We start from the raw sequence: 20000 nt of genomic DNA, 5'->3' as shown, positions 1-20000 counted from the left end.
GTAACAGTATCCTTTTTTTCTGTTGCCGGTGTCTTGTCTTTTATAACAATAATAATCGTAAGTTTACTAATCGAAGGAATCTCAACTTAATTTTGCTTTCTTCAAGAGACACATTATCTGCTCTGGATTTGCTTTTCTCTGGAATTATTGCCGCACGCCAGAATGACAGCGTTCGCAATTGAATACGGGAAAAAATATTACCATTCAATTACACTGCACACATTAAATGTTCAACATAGAGAGAGAGAGAGAGAGAGAGAGAGAGCGAGAGAGAGAGAGAGAGAGAGAGAGAGAGAGAGAGATTCCAAGAACGCGAAAGCCTAAATTATTCAACTCGTATGATGAATCATACGCTTCTCGAATGAAGCCTCCAACATGGCCGCTATGTGCATGGGCACATGCACTGGAAAATCTTTAAATATGCCGTAGATATAATGGAAGGCCTGAGTGCCAAAGATTGTATAAGATTGTCCTATAAATTCCAGTCGTAAAGTCTTGAGAACGATATACAAGAAACAAGGAACGTGTTTTAAGTTACTCAAAGTTACCTGGTATCAGAGCAGAGAATTGCTCACTCCGGAAATACAAACGATTAAGTTACGTAATTTTTTTTTCCGCAACGCTCAGTTTTAAATTGCGCATTCTTAATTTGTCATTTATGTTACTCGTGCTTGAAAACATTTCACTTGTGAAGAAAGCAAAGTCATCCTTGACGTTGGTGAGAAGTTTTCATTCCCTTGAACGCACAGACGGATTCATGAAGATAAAGCCAACAAATGCATACAGTTTTTATCTTTATCTAGCATAACCATCATTTTGCTCGTGCTGGTACTTATAATATATATATTTATATATATATATATATATTATATATATATATATATATATATATATATATATATATGTATGTAGATAATATATATAATTATATATATATTATATATATATATATATATAAACACTATTAGTCAAAGCAGCATTGGTATGCTTCATTACAAAATATGCTACAGTAACTCAATCTATCTCTTGTTGCTCTATTTTTCCTATAAAAACCATTGCGACTGCCTTTGCTTTCTCAGTTTGAGCAGTGTTAATATTTCCAGTCATTTTCTAACAAATACACGTTTTGACTCTGAAGCGTGAGCATTTATGTGACCTAAAGGACCTGGGAGAAACACACCCATCGATTTTAGTGACACCGCAAGCACTATATTATGACACTTGTTTGGTCTGAGTGATTTATTCTCATTTCGTCATTACGTCAGCACATGGTACTCGTATAGAAATATAGATAATCAACATACTATAAAAATACGTCAATCAAGCTCTTCAGTGTACTTTCCACTTTACGCAGCCCAGGGTAGTATTAGTGTAGCCACAAGGGTGTTACAGTGCGGTTACAAACTCTTACTTAAGAAGACCTCGTCGCACTTCTTTACATTCGTCCAAAAGTTCAGAGGTAAGGCTCACTAATGTTGAGATTTCACACGCGTGTATAGGCGCACATATACATACTGCTTGTATGTGTGGGTGCATGATCATGCACACGTGCCATTTTAGGCTATCAGTTCGTAATGATGGAATAGAAGTGATTTCAAGTACCCCTGAAATGTATTGAAAAAATCACTGTTATAAAGCCTGTTTGGTGATAGAAAAAAATGGAATGTCTGGCGTTCGAATCAGAAATCATATCCGTCATTATAATCCTTTTAGAAGCTTTAACATTTTTTCTAACCTCAGCCTCAGGTTTTAAGGTATTAGTAAAAACCAAAGATTCACTTTCTTTAACATTTAATTTTCCCTCCGGTATCTGGGGTCCTTCTGTAATTTGCTCAAGTACGCACGTTTGGTCATAACTCTCAGCGAGTCGTGTGTTTTTCGCCACAATGACCAAACTGGTGTATACGTTAATGATCCCCTTAAACATATTTTATTTTTCCCTTTATGTCCAACTGGTTCACTCATGTTAGTCCTAACGCACATGTGCTTCCTTCTTTATATCTGTAGTGTTCCTTAGAATTCTGAGTTCTTACCTTCCTTCTGTCAGGCCTACAATCGGTCTCGTCTCCTTTACAGATTTTCATCAATCATTCAGTCATTTAAATCTATCCAGCCTGCGCTTTTCAGCTTTTTTCTGTTAGGGGAGAAACAGCCCTTATACTTCAGGTTCATTAAGTCATAATTTTTACCACGACATCTTTCTTTGAAAATATCATACCCGTTATGTATGAACATTTTGGACATGACGTTGTTTCAGACTTGGTCTTTGTCTAGTGTTGTTTCTCGGAAATGATGTTACATTTTTCAATCCCTTTTTTCTACCGGACAGAGGAGATAGATATTCTTTTGTTTTTATTTAATCCAAGAAGTCACTAGGATACACCCTTCATGTACACTGCTGCTGTGTTGACGTCACTCACTAGTCTCTGGGTTAGTCTGTTACGGGACTCGTTGTTCATGTTACCTGTCAGGAGTGGTTTTCAATCCGTCTTTGTTTCCTCTGATCTCAATAATATCCTAATCTCTTCTTAAGGAAGCAATATAGCATTCTTCTATAGGTAGACCATACTGTCTCCCAATGTCCTTATTTTTTCATTTCTATGTTTTCCATTGTAATTGCTTGATAAGGACAATGATTTCGTCATACAGTTGGCTACATTTAAAAATGCATTGTATGTACATAATGCAATAAACTCGTGCACAAGCACTCATACACGTACAAATGCAATCGCATATGTCCTCAATTTGATTTCATTTTCAGTCATTTGTTAAACGTATTCAATATCTAAATGTACCGTTTTTGACAGATTCCTACCCATCTCAGAATTATGCATGTTATATTTACACAAATGATCACAAAGACAAAAATGGTAAACCATGTAAAAGAACTAAACGACATGAAGTCATCTAAATGATAGGACTGAAGCCACTCCAGTCACAGTTCTACTGAAAACATAAAAAGTAATCTCCATTGAGCGATAAAAACTGGAAGCAACTTGGATTATCCCTCTGCCAGTAGGTCTCTGAAGGACACCCCAAGCTTTAATCGCGTTTTTCTCTCACCCAACTGCGTCAAAGTTATGCTTAAAATAGAGGCGTCTGGAGCTTGAAAAGAAAAAATCTCACTATTCAGCAGCAAAAGGAGATATTTCTATCATTATTAATCAATACTATGCAATGAAATGATCGAAAGATATGAGCTCAGCTCTCTAGTTACACTATTTATATTCAGGGAAATTTTCCGATTTGAACACTTTCATTTTCATTTGGAATTTCCCTGCGAGTTCACGTGAAGCAAGATACAATTATGTGCAACAGGATATCAAATGAAAGAGTGGGTATCATGGCAGTTGAATCTTTTAGAGAAGACTGTCAGAACAAAAGAACAGTTTTCTACTATTCATAATGTGAAATGTAAATGCTTCTACACTTGCTAACAAGTTTATGATGTAGTTTTATGAGAGAGAGAGAGAGAGAGAGAGAGAGAGAGAGAGAGAGAGAGAGAGAGAGAGAGAGAGTGTCTCTGGATCACCCAGTTCCTAAAATCCTCCTCCATCTCTTGTTTATCATATGTAAATTATGTAAATATATTTTTATCATTTAATCAGTAGCCGAATCGAACTACACACCGTTGATTTGATGGCTCCCTTCAGGACTGCATGAATAGTTACCCCAGAAAAGAACAAGATGATGAGGAACAACTGAGTCAGAATGAGTAATCATCTAATTAAAATCCGATTGTGACCAAATCAAGAAGACAATGCTTTCAACCATAAGCCTATAATTTTATGGTACTTACATATTACTCGTCCTTAGTGATCATGCAATAGAACTCCATTCTACATCTGTTAAGGATAGATTTATGTCATTTTATTGAGACAAAAAAAAAAAAAAAAAAAAAAAACACCTGGATGATGAGGCTGTTTCACTGACTCTTGTGCCAACACCTCCTGGATTTAGGTTTCAGCCAAGGTCACCAATGTAAACACCCACTTCTTAATACGGGATTGATACATAGACAGAAAAAAAAGATTGCTACCAGAATGACAAGCGCTCTTGTGCTCATTTATACTTGACGATGTTAATAGAATAGTGGATGATAATGTGGATATCATCTGACACTGCAGTGGCCGGGTAAGTCACTTGTATTTACTTACAAGACTAATGTTCAGCTACCGGGTTAGGTGTCTACACATTCCAAGGTAAAATCAATCGAACCTACCAGTTAATCCTGGAGGAAAGCCAACTTGAAAAATTCTAGTTCCGTCATTAAGGATTTGAACCAGTTGCTAGTATACTCTCTGAAAAATGAAACTGTTGATCATTTTTCGAATGGAAAGTCCACAGAAAGCATCAGACTGCATTTGTTCGTTTCACAAGGGTAAGTAAAGATTAATCATTTTTATTAGGTTACCAAGTCTACAGATTTCGAATGTTTGTGTTCATGTACATTGCAATGATGAAAAAATTTGAGGCTAATGATAACCTATCTAAAAGCTTAATACATTGGCCTAATTCTTTTCTACAATCGCGTGAAAAATGGCAAAAATAATGATAGTTATGAAATAAGAGAGGGTAAAATAATTCTCTGAAGGCGAAAAATGAAAGTGCAATATTGACCAAATGGATTTTTTTTAGGTCGAATGAGTCACGCAATTTACAGAGGTCAGCACTTTCCCATTTATTTGCCCCTAATTTCTGAGGGCAGAGACACAGACCAAAGAGGAGAAGGGCACCAACAAGATGGCTCACTTCATCAAAATAACGGAAACCAAATATTTTGAAAATATAACAGCCATTTAACCAAGCTGAACTAAAAACATATGAAGCTAGGTTGGACATTTGGCGTTCCATTGTTAATCTCCGAAAATCTGTGCAAATGCGAACACTTTTATAAGAAGAGCAAGACCTTTTCTTGCTAAAAAATAAATAAATAAATAAATAAGAGAGCGACAAGAAAGACCCAAATTGTCATCCTTTGCACGGTCGACATTCAACCCCAACCGGAGGACCGAACTTTTATAGCTAAATGTCACCCCAGGTTTGCGCTCTGTGAACCATTTAGCCTCATTCGGCCACGTCAGATAAAACATAAGCCAGAGCATGACGAAGCTCCCTGTACAAAACGTAATTATGAATATGTGTCAGTTGCCAAATGATGGTTCTGATATAGAAACCGAATTACAGTTAAGCTGAGAATGCCACCACAGCATGAGATTACCAAGAGGTCGTATCTCGAAATCCTGTGATTGTGCTTTACTCCATAATCATATCAGTATCATTCCCTCACTTCCTGTAGCTAAAATATTGCAAATTAGATTGAAAAAGAGTAAAAGGTTAAAATAGTGAAGTGAGTTTTTTTTTTTAAATTCTAAAAATCACAATTTTGCCATTATACCAGAGGAAGAACTAATGCGCTTTTCTTGGATAAAGCCTGGAATGGTCTTGGCCACATACCACCCAGCAGCAAATTAAAAAACTTTTACAGTGAAATGCTCTTATACTATATTCCATATACACATAGTATAATATATATATATATATATTATTTATATATATATACATATATATATATATATATATATATTATATAATATATAATATATATATTATATAATAATTATTAAATAAATATATATCTATATATATATATATATATCAATATATAATATACACTAGTATATTAACACTTGCGTCTCAAACCAAAAGCTCACCGTACGATGTGCCATTGTCTCCGTGTCCAGTCACTATTATCAGAGCGAAATTGGGTGCATTATGATGATATATTCATTTCAATAACAATATTGAATAACTTTCTGATTAATTATTCAGTACTATACAGTACCTAGTAATAAGAATAACATATATTTCTCAATGTACAGTGTCATTTTCTTTTGGCATGTGTTGAAGAACTTATAAAAGACCAGTGGGTCAGAGAAAGGGATCAGTGCTTGCTTTCGCACTCACGAACAGCTGATGTAAAAACCATAATTATTTACAGGGTCAAAGGACATCATCTGTTCTACAAATAGAAAGAAAAGTTACTTGGTGGAAAGAGAAACGAAGGGAAATTCGTTATTGCACCTCAATACTTTGGTAACAGTAACATCAACGTGAACCACTTTGGATATTAACGGTTCCTGTTGGGTAATTGGGGTGAGGAGTGGCAAATGCGGTTGGAAGTGACTAATGACCAGACTTACTTTCAGCTATAAATCACCTTCACTGGAAGGATTTCCACGCGCCTTCCTCTCCATTTCCTAGAATAAGCACCGCAGACTGTAAGAATTTCACAGGCAAACACAAAGAACCTAAACGGAGATCCAGGACAATGACGAAGGCATAATTCGAAAACAAAGTGGCTGTCTTTTCAGTTCTTGGGTGAATAGATGGTTTGCCATTGTCTTCACATACCACTGAGTAAGGAATCGTCGACCCTGAACGAGGCGTCCTTCACCCCTCGTCAGAGCTAATTGGGTTTCAAAGACGTCCTTTCATAGGATTAGCTGCGAAATGTCTCTTTAGTTAAAAAAAAAAAAAAGGTGGGGAAAACAGATTTACGAAAGCTTATCATTTGTAAATGCCATAGAATGAGCCAAATGCCATAAAACTGTAAAGAGCAACGCTATGAGCCACAGAGCTTCGGAGAATTAGACGAAATGCCCAGTAACATGTACAAATAAAGCCTTCATAAATTTTTATACATTTAAGAGATAGAGGAAAATAGTCAAAATAAATTTCCGATAGCACAAAACCGTAGTTTTGTAGTGACATCGCTGCACTGCCGTCGACGTGAGAGTCTGGTATGATCTCTTCTGGTTGCCTGCTAGAAAACCTTCACATTTTTTGCCTTCGCATTTTTGCCTTCGTCCTAGTCCACGCTTGCACAATGCAGTATAAAACAATATGTCAACCTTACCAAGCTTCTGGTTGATTAGGTCTCTATCCATGCTTTAAGTTAACTTCGGCACAAAAAACAGTAATTGAGTAAATAATCTTTCTACTGCGCAATTTAACACCAATTTAACGGCTAATGTTTATTACTTCCGCAATCGAAATATTCGGAATGTTCTTACAGGTCCTCTGTGTATAAAGTAAGACGAAATACAGTCACTATGCCACATCAAGCTTGTATAGGTGATCCTCTTTGGCCAAATTGCAGGATAGTTTTAAACACAACTGATCAAAAAAAAAAAAAAAAAAATCATCTTTTGACGAAAACATGAAGAACGCCGTCAGATTTCTTGAATTAGATAAACCTTAAATGTATATGACACGAAGTGAAACAACAACGAACACTTAACCTGTTTTGATTATTCTTTTATCGGAATAATTTTTAATATATTATATGATTTGGTCTTAAGCCTTGACAAATGTACAAGCTTTTAGAGAACCCTTAGTGATTTGTTTCCTCTACTGTGCATTCCGAATTGTACAGCCCTTGCCATGGAAGGTATTTTGTATGTATGTATCAACTACAGAATAAAGATCTCTTGTTATTTTTCTTTTGCACTGCTTCTGAAACGTGTGAAAGTTACTGATTTCTTGGTGTGTGTGTGTGTGTGTGTGTGTGTGTCTAGATGCATGCATGTGTGTAAAGGAAAAAGAGAGAGACTAAAAAGAATGATGATGAGCTCAAAGCAATTTTGTACAAGTCGCCTTAATAATCAGTACTGAAGTGTTTACATAAAGGTCCTGAAGCTCTGCAGTAATAATAATGATAATCATCATCATCATACGATTGTGAATCGGCTGCAAATTCAAGCCTTGAATAGAAAACAACAAAATCTCCTCAACAGTCACTCACGTGATGTGAATTACCCCAAGTATGGATTACAACAGCTCCGGAAAACGAAACGTCGTAAAAATACACAAAACGACAACACAGCAAGTCAGAGGTGAACAATTCCGAAACTGCTCATTTTGGGTTATTATCGCTCTACATCCTACTTGGTAAAGACAAGAAGAAAACAGACATTTAAAAAAAGTATTCAATTTTTATAGAAACGAAAAGAGGAAAGTTGACGAAGGGTGGAGAGTGAATTCATGCAATGGCACCTCTCAATTACCATGATTGCGTGAACACGATGGTCACGTTTTGGTACTGATAGCGTTCACGCTTTAATGTACGAAGTCTGTTTAACTGCAAACAACGTTAATGAATTCATCGAAGCTGCAATTGATACCGCTAGCAGAAACTTTTAGGTAAGAATATTATATATATATGTGTATATAATATATATATATATATATATATATATATTATATATCATATATCATATATGTATAATAATATATATATATATATCACTGGTGTGTGCGAATGTGAATATTAAGAAAAAATCTTTCAAGCCTATGATATGAATAAGAATTTTTTTTTTTTTTTCATTTTAAGGCAATTAACTTTTGAAAAAATGTCACACTGTCATGTCACGAATCTCAAACCCCGCACTTCTTAAACGGAAGATCTAAATATTTCTTCGTCTGAGGCTATGTAGCCAAATCAAGTTGAAAATGTTTCCTGTAGACTGAAAATCCGACGGACATTGAGCTTAGTCATGTTCTCAACTCAAAAGGAAATGAATATACTGTTTTGCATTGTAAGTAAAAAAACGAATCATCAAGTTTTTTAGACATCCATTGTTAAAGGAAAATGATTAGTATCATGACCGTCACAAAAAATAACACGAAGTAAAATCCAGTGGTGTCTTTTCTTTAAATAGTCGATAAGATACAATCAGCGAGTTCTTATATATAAATAGTAAAGTTTTTAATTGCTTTTACGAGGATTTCTCATCTTAATCTAGTCATAACTGGCGTGAAAATATTCCATTTAAAAGTCAACCTTCATTTTTACGTACCACATCATACTTTTTTTGTATATCCATAAACTCAAAGCAACCCGCCCTCTCTCTCTCTCTCTCTCTCTCTCTCTCTCTCTCTCTCTCTCTCTCTCTCTCAAGTGAAATACTTTTCAAAAGCTATCTCCCTAGGAAAGGAAAACCTGGTGGACACACCCAAACTTTCTTGATAATTTACGTCGGATTTGAGATATGTGAAGCTTTATTATTCCCTAAGGTGTCTCTGCATCTGCCGTGTTTCCATGTTACGTATCTATTGCCCATGATTACTGCATCAGACCTTTTTTCAGTTGGGTTAAACATCTGATACTCACAGTTACTGTGAATATATACTAAATAAGTTTGGTTTTATTTCAAGGAGTACTGAAAGGTTAAGAAAATTTATCTAAAAATACCCTAAATCAAATATATCGCTCTGGTTGTACAGTAAATATCGAAGTGTTACTCTTCTCTGCACTGGTGTAAAAACAAAGATACCAGGTCACCTTCAAATTCCTTCATTGTTTCATAGTTTTCCCCTCCGGAATTTCTGTAAATCTACCAGAAAGAACTGGACCGATGTAATGGGACTCCCCTCGTACCACTCATTCTGACTACCGTTAAAGAATCCGGCCAAATTCAACAGTTTCCTTAACTTAGTTTTTGGTTTTTAGCGATTCTTTCTTCCAGCGACATATTTCCAGTCATATCAAGGTTGTTACTCAGGGTAACATTCGCATCTTAAATCAACTGGCTTCTCAAAATGGCAAGTTGAACCAAAGGAGATACGGAAATCCGTAAACAGAAGTACAAAGGAAAAAATCTTCATGAAACAAAGTCACGATTATTTAACAGTCCTCTGACACACGAATACTTGAAGCTTTTAGAGACCAACTTGTTCCAGAATGTTCAGATTCGTTAGCAATGGTAAATAAAAAATGCCAAACTCCTTCTTTGAAAGAATATTAAAGCCTCTAGCTGTCTAGTATGCCCTTTTTGTCAGAACTACTGAAAGTCTTATAATACTCAAAAGCTAAATAATAACAAAAGCAACCAAAATCTTAATTGCAATATTAACTTACCATGAAAAATCATCATTTGTCAAAACAAATGTAATACTTTGCAGTATCATTCTCAAATCGATTTCTCTTCAACAAGAGCCTGACATTTGCGAGTGACCACCGACAGTACAGGAAGAACTACCCACCCTCCCAAAGCTGGTCTGCTTTAGCTTTTTTCTTTTTCTTTTTTTCTTTATTTTCTTTTTTTCTGTCTCTTGTATCGAGTCATGGCGGTAGAAATCCAGATGTTAAATGTCTGACGACCAAATTCCCTGTTATGAACCGAGAACTGGTTTCTTCTCTGAATTCGACTCAGCCTCTCTGGGCACTCGCCAACGCTTCGATTGGCCGTATTTTTATTGCCTCTGAAGTTCATTCACGCTTCGTTTACCAGGAAGAGGTAACTGAACTGTAAGCATTCTCTCAATCAATGGGGTGGATGATGGAAATCCCGTTCAGTTATGTTACTTGTAGCGAAATCTAATTGTGAATATGTAAGAAATGTACTACAGTCACAAAGAAATTTTTTCTTTAATTATCTGTTTTTTTTTACCGTGAAAAAATAGACCAATGTTGAAACTAATCTGAAGTGAACGTATTCTTTCGTCACATCTTGAATCTGCCCGTGTTTGTGTGTGTGTGTGTGTGTGTGTGTATGTCTTCGTATGTCATGGTTGGTTGTCCGATAATAAAAAGGAGGCCGGTTTAGCGACGATAAAAAAGGCACCAGAATGACGAGAAAACGCTGATATTACGAGCAGAAGACAGCAACGAGAGGCAAGACTACTTATCTCAAACTTTCCCTAAGCAATCACGCCCAGTTAACTACATAGAGTGACGAAAAAATCTAAAAAATTCAACTGATGATCAGTCATATACACAAAAAAAAGTTATAAACAATGTTAAATATTTCTAATAGCTTTTGTTCCTATGAAGAACTTGAAACGAATGAAAACTTTACCTACCTGTCTTCTCTAACGTAATTTTGATTATGTATTCTCACGTTACTGAATGTGACCTGAGGTAATTAGACAGGGGCGCTTATAAATTCGTTGCTTAGTTGCTCACAAGGACATGAATCCTGTAAGCACTACCCAATGAACTGAGGGTATTTTTTAGAATGAAGCATAATATTATATCAATGTACTCGGACAGAGGTACTGATCCATAGAAGTTACCATTTCTCACTACTGACAGGCAGAAGCTATCGCTGGTATCAAGAACACTAGAAACAATTCGATAAAACTTCTCTGAAGGCCAGTCTTGAAAATATCTGCCATACTTAAGAGACTCATAAGAAAATGGTGACTGCATTGGATCGTTACTTCTGTTCGAGTCCATGTTAATATAATGCATTATTCTAAAAAAAATTAGTTCATTTCATTGGGTACTGCTTACAGGATTCATGTCTTTGTGAGTAGCTACGCTACGCATTAATAAACCCCTTACTTCAGGTCACATGCAGTAACGTGAGAATAATCAAAAGAATAGCAACTTTTCGCCACCTTAATTACAGACATCACTCCAATCTCAGCTGTAAATAGGCCCGCAAAATTTATGCTAACTGTAATAACTGATATGTTGGTACTAATCCTAAGGACCACTTCATATGAAGACCTTTCTCGTAACTAAGGAACTATCACAATCCAAGGCTTTGCAGTTAAAAAAAAAGCTTTGAAAAATAGCCGTCTCCCTTTTCTACTAATTCAATAATATAATAATAATAATAATAATAATAATAATAATAATAATAATATAATAATAATAACTATAATCATAGTAGTCATAGAGAATTGGATTATCATTATTTAGATTTATTGGAATATGGTTTCTTTAGTTATGAGAGGCCTCCCTATATGAAGTGGTCCTTAGTGTTAGTACGAAGATATCAATTATTGCAGTCAACATAAATTTTGCGTTACTATTTACAGTAAATACTCACTCAAATATATATATATATATATATATATATATATATATATATATATATATATATATATACATATATATATGGATATGTATATATATGCATAAATAATAAACATATCTATATTATATATATATATATATATATATATATTATATATATATACATATATTCATTTACTCATATTTTATATATGTACATAACACACACACACACACGTATATATGTATATATATATATATATATATAGTATATATATATAGTAATATATATATATATATATATATATATAATATATATTTGAATGAGTAATTTTGAGTAATTTTGAATATTCAGAGTCTTTAATCTAGAAATTATGCCATAAAGTATAAGTACTTGGGAACGGTCTCCATTCTTGATATCATTACAAAATAAAGTTAGGCTGTTTTTTTTTTTAATTATGTAGAGATTGCCTGTGGAGATGCTGAATGAATCGTAACCCAATTATCATTGCAGAAAGTTATTTATTGAGTTAAGTGGTGAATTCATGAAAAGAAAAAGGAATTATCTGTTCATAAAAGTAACAAAGCATTTTTCTCTGTTCTTCGACATCTTCTATATAAAACTTTTCTACGTTAATTAGTCAGTATAAAGCTAACGTCTGTATGCATAAACCACCATACAGGTAAATAGACAGACGTATAGATATATTTATTATTAAGATATTTCGGAAAAAAGTAAGGCAACAGTCACACCCACATTCATACTTTAACTTCTGAACCACCGATGAGATCCTGTGCAGAAAACCTCTGCAACATTAGCCAGCCGCTTTATATAAAACTACTGTGCCATCCACCCATATATACAATACTTCTTAATGCCATTTTTCCACTAATCTTTGAGGTTTTCTTTCCTCTATCATACAAGCATTCCGAATTATACACCCTTTTCGTCAATCTATTGCCCTACTTTCTTCCTAAGTCACCTAGCAATTTCAGAACAGTCTGATCCATTTTTCCATCTTAAAACCTTTTAGCCATTTCCACGTACCTCCACATATCTCGCTCAGTCATTTCACTTTGAACCGCATATATAATGCAAACATTTTATCTCAAAAGTTCCGTCCTATTTTATTTTATTCAGATTCAGCATCCACACCATTTCTATAAAGAGAGCTGACTCAAGAGTGCTTACATATATTCCTACCTTGATTCCATAGACCCCAAGACTCTTCCTATATTTTTGCATACTCTTTTGCTGCTTCCTAACTTTAAGCACTCTGTGACTTACCTTTTCTCTCATAGTAACGTCACCCCTTAGATGTACTCCAAAATACACAAGCAAATTAACAGCTTCCATTTTTTCCATCATCCATATTACTGTTCCCTAGATTCACTTAAAACCTCGCTCTTGCAAACGTTTACTCTTAACTCCTTTTCTCCTCCCACCCGCCCCCACCCCCGACAACGTTGTACCCACATCTATTGTCTTTCTAGAGTTCTCTCTGCTGTGCTTTAACAACTGAAAATATGTTAAACAACCGTACATTCTTCGTTTCCAGTATAAACGCTTTTATCACTTCCATTAATCTTCTGTATCGCGAACTCTCAAAACTCCCAACATGGCCTCCTTATCGATTCTATCATAAGATTTTACTGCCAGTCGGTGCCACAGGCGGATTTTTCCGTATAGTTTAAAACTCCTCCCTTACGTTTGTCATAGCAAACATTTAATCCACATATGTTTCCTTGTTCTTCCCTCTCATTCATTCTGTCATCTGCCTTATTTTCTTGATGAAAATCCCATCAAACCTTTTGTTGTACACTGAGTTGTTATAGTAACATAATTCTAATTGCCGCGTCCACTACCTCCACCTAAGAACAGTTGAACAATAAATTATTCCTCTCATTCATTCCTTCAAGCACTTTTCCATCTTCCATAAATACGTTCCAGACCTTGTTCGTCCCCTTAATCACGCTATCGCCACCTCCATCAATATCTCATTATGTCCCATCAGCTCCGGTCCTTCCAGTCTCCAACCTCCTAATTACCTTCCATACCTACTTAGTAATCTCTTCTTCAGATATTCTGAAATCTATATTGACTGTTTTCCTTCCCTCGTCACTCAGCCCTGCCTCCTATCTATCTTCCACATTCAACAGCTCGTCAAGATATTCACCCCTTCCACCAAAACTGAATTTACATCAGAGAGCATTCTTCCCTTCTCATCTTTTATTCTGATAACCATTTTTCCTTAACTTTTCTTTCTGCATTTGCTTTCCAGAAGAGCAAAGTCATTTCCTTCCCTGAGGTTGTTGCTCGCCTTCACCCCGCAATTCTTTTTTTCTCACTTGCTTTCTTATTTCTCTCACTTTCTTCTTGACTACCCTACCCGTCCTCCTATATACGTACACATCTTTTCTGTCATGCTGTTGAATCTAAAAAAAAAATACTCTTCATTCCATCATTTACACTTTTTAATTCTTCATATTACCTTCCTATACCTACAAAAATTCTAACCTATTATTCCTCTGTTTTTCCTTGTATACCGTTCTCTAATCACATTTAAATCCATATTTTTACTCTCCTATTTTCTAACTTAGACTAATTTCAACATTATATTTTGCTTCAACTGATGAAGATCAAAACATCATTCAACTTGTTTTTCCTCTACAAGCAAACGCTTTCCTCCCATTTTCTCTTTCCCAAGAACACTTATGACATCTTGTTTGGAAACCACGTATTACCAACAATCAAGCAAATTTCCAAACACATTTCCACAAGACTTTTCATTTTCATTTACCTTAAACACCTCTTACTAACACCGCCAACTCTTTCTGTCACTGACATTTGCACGTAATTACTTAGCACAGCCACCCTTTTATTTCATATCCTCCAAACTCAGTCAAGCACAAATTCAAACTTCCTCTCCTCTGAAAATGGGCGAAATATGCACCTTCATTATATACAAACACGCAAATAAAGAGATGGAAGATGAAACAAATATACTGATAACTATACTGAGTATCAGTCTGAGTACAAAGTAACTCGAAAGTCAAAACATCTCTGGTAATTACAAGGAAACGACAGACTTCATCGGCTGCAGCTTCCACCATCGCCCGAGGTTCCGTTGCAGCTACGGAAATTTGGACTGTCCTTGCATCGCTTGCTCAAAAGACCAAGGCATTCAATAAGAATGGAGAAGGGATGATGGGAAAATTCTTAATGAAAACAGTAAAATCTTTAAACACTAGAATCTTCATCAATAACTCATAAGTCATAATTCACAATTCAATTTGTACTTTGTGTTTGTACCCTTTCGCTATTATGAAGATTAGCTCCTACTGGGTAAATCATGATTACACAGAACACACTTTCACGTAAATTAAAATTAACCACACACATTTCTTGCTCTGAGGCAGGTGACAATGGGCTACAGCATTCAGTTTCGCAGTAGGTCGTAAGGGTGAGGTTGCTAACCCCCTCAGCATTTATCTTGACACCACTAAACGCTAGTCCCCTTTATGGCTATGGATGGATTCGTGGGAGGTAGACTGGGAGCAATTCATTGTCCTCGCAAACGCGAATTAAGCATTGCGCCATGCAGATACGGCATCCACTTGGGTGACTGCACCTCATCCACTATTGGCAGTGGAGTCCATACGTCGCTGTGGCCCACCTCCCCCGACACCCCCCCCCCCAACCCCCCCCCCCCCACACCCACTCTCTCTCTCTCTCTCTCTCTCTCTCTCTCTTCTCTCTCTCTGTCATATAAAGACGAAAGCGCTTGGATTTCTGACTATCATTTTCTTTTGGTATTCGCTTTAAATCTTTTAATATAATATATAATATAAAATTATATATATATATATGATATATAATATATATATAAAATTATAATATAATAATATATATATATTATCTATATATAATATTAGGCGGTATTTATTATGTGTATTTGTAATAGCGTCCAGAGGCGAATATGTATATGTGCATACCAGAACGCAAATAGGTAGCTGTCCATTACCTAATGTATGACCTACTCAGCTAAATGAGAGCCACAAAATAAGTGCTAATTGCAACAGATTATCGATATTGAAAGCGAAACCGTCTTTTAGGAAACGGCATGAATACAGTTGGTTCGACCCGCAGACCCACTCCTGCCCTTTACAGCTCCGTTTTCTCCATAAAAAAAAACTGGTCCACGGGGCTGGGCCACATGAATAAAAAGAAAAAAAAATGGCAAGTCCGTTTGAGCAGTGGTATTCAGCCGAGAATAGAACAGATGCAATGAAAACGGGCGTCAACAGAAAACGAGAAAACGGAACTTGTCTTAAATAAAATTGTTTCGTTCAGCATACTGCAAATTCTTTTCGCAGATTCACTTTTCGCAAATTCGCAGTTTGCTGTAACATTTATTTTTTTTATGGACTAAATACTAGTAAAAAAATTTGTTCAAACTTCTTATGTTTTTTAGAACAAAATTTAACAGGAAAAGTTGTATATTGGATTTCTTACGGAATGATGTAAAGTAGCACACATTTCACTGCTAGAAATAAATTCATCAAGATTCTAGCAGTAAATTACTGCAGTTACTTCACCTGAAATCTTGAATCAGGCGGGAGTCGAATTTTCCCCTGGTAACTGGAAATGAAGTATCTGTACCCAGGCTCCTTTGCTCTCTCTCTCTCTCTCTCTCTCTCTCTCTCTCTCTCTCCTCTCTCTTTCAGAATAGGCATGGGTATTCTATTTATATAAACACTTAAGAGTAAACAGTAAATAAACAGACTATATTTTACGTAATCCCAGAGAGCAACGGTTGTCCAATAAAAGTTGTTGATATTATACACGATTTTCGCGATCGGATTCACCATCAACGCGTTTGTGAAACCATTTTCATTCATAAAAAAAAAAAGAAACGCTGAAGTAAATTGGCCACGTGATTCTTGAAGCTGGTTGACTGAAGAGAAGAATGTTGTCAAAAGCACAACAGGATTAAAAACAAAGCTTACAATTACTTGAAATCAGTATAATCTCCTGACACACAGTTCTTATGAGAGTACAATGTCAGAACATATGTTGCCTCAATGTAAAGTATCTACCAACCTTACCATCGTGCGTGAGTATATATATATTATATATATATAATATATATAATATATTCTATATTATCATTATATGTATATTTGTATATTTAAATATGATATATATACAGATATATGTATATTTATTAATATATATATTTTAGGTTTCATAATATATATAGATATATATATACATATATATACTTTATATGTATCTATATATATAATATATATATATATATATATATTATATATATATACACACACATATATATATATATTTATATATATATATATATATATATATATATATATATATATATATATATATATATATATATATATATATACACACATATATATATATATGTATATTTATATATATATATATATATATATCTATATATATATATAAATTTACACATTACATCTATTCACATAAATATACAGATTATATATATATATATATATATATATATATTATATAATATATATATATGTGTGTGTGTGTGTGTGTGTGTGTGTTGTGTATGTGTGTGTGGGGGTGTGTGTGTGTGTATATATATGTATATATAAACGTATATATATGTACAAATTTATACACATTATATCTATACACATAAATATACATTTATATATATACACATATATATATAATATATATATATATATATATATATATATATATATCGTAATCAATTCAAAGTTCTTTGTAACCTTCCCATTCTGTCAACACTAATACTATCAGCAACACCAATAAAATTATTTACATCAGCAAAGTGCATGCTGTGAGACTGAGAACAACCTTCGTCAGATAAAATACGCATTAAATCATAAGACAGATGACACAGCATTTGCCATCTGTTAACGTGTTACTCAACCTGTAACCTTCTCCGACGCCTGAAGACTCCCAGAGTCTATTTTTTGAAAACGTGGAAACATTACTTGGCATATTATCATGACATAAGTTTCTGAACCCGAAAGAACCACGCCCTGTGCGTATGTCGCGATGTTCGGCGTCTTCGTACTTCATAACCCGTCTTCCTGTTTCATTCCTTCTTCTGAATCGATAAAAAGTGTCCTTAGTCTAACAGAGAATTCTCGTCAATGCATCATCCCAAAATCTGCAAAGTCGGTCATGCCCAGATACCTTTCGTAATAAACTCCTTTCCCAAAAGACTCAATCGATCACTTTAAACACTGGAAAAGTTTACCGTATTAATTGAAAATAAAATTGAATATAAAATTTAGGCCAAAAGTCACGCACTGGGACCGATGAGGTCATTCAGCGCTGAAAAAGAAATTAACCGAAAAAGGTTTGAAAAGTGTAACAGGAGGAAAACCTCGCAGTTGCATTATGAATCAATTGTTAGCAGAGGGTGGAAAGTAAAATGGAAGAAGGACAATATGAAAGGAGGTACAGTAAAAGGAACGAAAGGGGTTGCAGCTTGGGGGCGAAGGCATGCTGCGAAGAAGCTTAAGAAATGCCTACAGTGCACTGCATGATGGTGCACTGACGGCACTACCCCCACTACGCTGTTTGCCGCCTTAAGGAAAAGAATAGACAAACCGATGTATCTGAAATATGAACAAATCGCCTGGAAACGGTCAGGCAGGTAACGCTCATAAATAAATATACTCACCAACCTATTATGGTGAGGCAACGTGATAACATAAATATACGATCCAGAACATTGCGGTATGAACCACTGATACACATCAGTAAGCAAACACACACGCTACATATACCATGTAGATTAGGCATGCTATTTGAATGTAGACAAAGGAGATGATTATGAGCCGTTGAAGATTGAAGTTTAGGAAAGGAAAGTTTAAAGTGCTTTCTGCAGAGGAAGAGCAAGTGGAAAATATTATAGGTATAAATAGAAATTGAGTGACGACGGGAAAAATACGGGCTACGCGGCTCTCAACAAACTAAAGTCGGCCAATTTCTCGCTCTCAATATAAAACTGAATGAACCTTCTTCGGTCCTTCTGCCGAACCTGGTTTCTTCTGTATCTCCCATCTCAGGAATAATTGCCCAAAAGAAATCGTTTTACTCGAATTTTTTCATCTTATAATTTTTTTGGCATTTATGGTGACAAATAAAAAAAGTTGTCGTATGTGGTATTTAACCTTAGATTCATTTATTGTTGTTTATAGTTGACTTCATTCTCCGGAAATTCCCGGCCTGTTCGTAAGGCCCATCAATCGATTTTGCCTGAAGAGTGGTCGTTTTACCAAACAAGGCCCGTGTCTATAAAATCGAGCGTTACTTTCTGTTTTATTAGCTTAAAAGGTCAGTCAGCTTGAGAAAGTATAGTAGTTCATTACAATAACACTCTAGAGGAAAATGACATTTGATAAAAAAAAAATTAAGAGGCTGAAAAATATATACGAATGTCCAGCTAGGTCGGTATTTCAAGTATACGTGGGAGGATTAACCTCGGCAACCCAGTGGCCTCTTTAAGAAATCTTATTGTTTCAGCTCTAAAGTGTCTGTCACTGACTAATTGCGCTGATCATTCAGAGGGCGGACTGTGGGAACAGAAGGTTACATTACAAGAAGGTCTTGCCTAAGAATGATACAATGGATGTAGCCATTCAGTGGAAATACTTGGACATAAAGCGCAGGAAACCACTTTTCTTGTAGAAATCCAAAGGGGATAATGGATATAAGTCATGACAATAATAAGAACAAGGCTATTTCATTACTTGCAGTGGTGAAGCAGTTTCACAGGAATGTTCACTTGGCCGTGGTCTAAATTCGGTTCCAGGACTTCGAATGTTCTTTTTGGAAGTGGCAAAAAAAAAGCCTTATGTATCTGAGCCTTGGCCGCACAATATATCTAGATTTTATTCTTTTCAATAGAAAATGTGTTCTCATACACCTCTCCTTCTCTCTCAATATAATATATCTGATATATACTGTATATATATATATAATATATATATATATATATATATATATATATTATATATATATAGGAATAACTTGATCACGAAATATATAAAACGTGATGCTATGTTTAAATAAAGGTGTGCATGTGCGTGAATTTTGTCACTTATTCACGCGAGACTTTTTTTATACTCACTAATGTTAAGCAAC

The 20000-nt window shown here is 35.1% G+C and overlaps 2 protein-coding genes across 2 annotated transcripts in view; one reads left to right on the top strand and one right to left on the bottom strand.

The window, feature by feature from the left end:
• Positions 1 to 20000, top strand: part of LOC135218541 (homeobox protein 2-like) — an 81736-nt gene that overhangs the window by 1517 nt on the left and 60219 nt on the right. The window lies entirely within an intron of this gene.
• The window catches only part of LOC135218542 (very long-chain specific acyl-CoA dehydrogenase, mitochondrial-like), a 303617-nt gene that overhangs the window by 241392 nt on the left and 42225 nt on the right, over positions 1 to 20000 (bottom strand). The gene's annotated exons all lie outside the window — the stretch shown is intronic.

Source organism: Macrobrachium nipponense, chromosome 9, assembly GCF_015104395.2.
Source record: "Macrobrachium nipponense isolate FS-2020 chromosome 9, ASM1510439v2, whole genome shotgun sequence".
In the NCBI taxonomy this organism is placed as follows: domain Eukaryota; kingdom Metazoa; phylum Arthropoda; class Malacostraca; order Decapoda; family Palaemonidae; genus Macrobrachium; species Macrobrachium nipponense.
The sequence above is the reverse complement of the archived record's forward strand: the minus strand, read 5'-3'. Positions and strand labels throughout refer to the sequence as shown.